Genomic DNA, 1,245 nt, shown 5'->3' with positions numbered 1-1,245 from the left:
CTGATGCTGAGCAGTTCACAGATCATCATCTTCACAAATTTTAAGAAACAAATGAGTTTTTTCCAGGTCTTATTTGAATAAAACTGAGCCCACAAAGAGAAATCTACAGCTAATTCTAGGTACGTTCAGATTAAACTACACCTGAAGATGTGGAAAATTATACAAGGGCAAAGTTGGGTTAAAAGAAGAGGAAAATATTGCAAAAATCTGCCATTTTTAGTTTCATCTTCTGCTACAGCTACTTTACAGAATACCACCAGATGGTGGCAATAGATGTTCAACTGTTTGCCAAAGCAGGCTAGAATAACAAGCTGTACAGTGCTGATAAAAATGAGCACCCACTTACAGATTTCCTCCTGTTTTATCATATTTAAAGGATTTCTATCATGAAACAAATGTGAGAGAAATGTAACCTGAGTAAACAAAGAAAGCACTTATAAAAGATGATTTCATTTCCTAAAAGGAAATAACCTATCTAAACATAACCGGCTGTATTAGAAAAAAAAAAGAATTATTACACGATAAATTCACTGGCTGTGTCTAAATATGCAGCAACGTCTGTCATCAGGTAATTCTGCTGTTAATGAGACATAACATAAAGTGTGTGGAGGAAGTTTGACCCACTCTGCTTAGCTGAGATAATTTAACTTCAGTCCCATTGCAGGATTTTCTAGCATTAGTGGCCTGTTTAAAGTCAGGTGTGACTTGATCAATTATAGACCTATGTATAATCTTCCTATCTTATCTTAAGTGTGAGATCCCCTATACCATAATTAATTTTTCAGAAAGTTTCAATCAGGTTTCCGGGCTGATCAAAGCACTGAAACAGCTCTGGTAAAAGTCACTAATGATATTCTCATATCCTCAGATAATGGACTTTTATCAGTACTTGTCCTGTTAGATCTCATTGCTGCATTTGATATAGTTGATCATAATATTCTTTTAGAAAGGCTTAAACATTTAGTGGGAATTGGTTGAGCAGCGCTGGGCTTTTTAAAATATTATTTGTCTGACAGCTTTCAGTTTGTTCATGTTAAAAATAAATCTTCCTAATCCTCCTGGGTTACCTTGGGAGTACCACAGGGTCAGAGGCAAATCCTGATTAAACTAACCCATTACATAGATTGCAGGCATGTCTTGAAGACATAAAAACCTGGATGACTCTAAACTGTCTGTTTCTGAATGCAGATAAAATACTAATAGTCTTTGGACCAAAATCTTTGAAAAAGAAACTGACTAGTCAGT

Source organism: Cyprinodon variegatus, unplaced genomic scaffold (assembly GCF_000732505.1).
Source record: "Cyprinodon variegatus isolate N-32 unplaced genomic scaffold, C_variegatus-1.0 Scaffold617, whole genome shotgun sequence".
In the NCBI taxonomy this organism is placed as follows: Eukaryota; Metazoa; Chordata; class Actinopteri; order Cyprinodontiformes; family Cyprinodontidae; genus Cyprinodon; species Cyprinodon variegatus.
The sequence above is the reverse complement of the archived record's forward strand: the minus strand, read 5'-3'. Positions refer to the sequence as shown.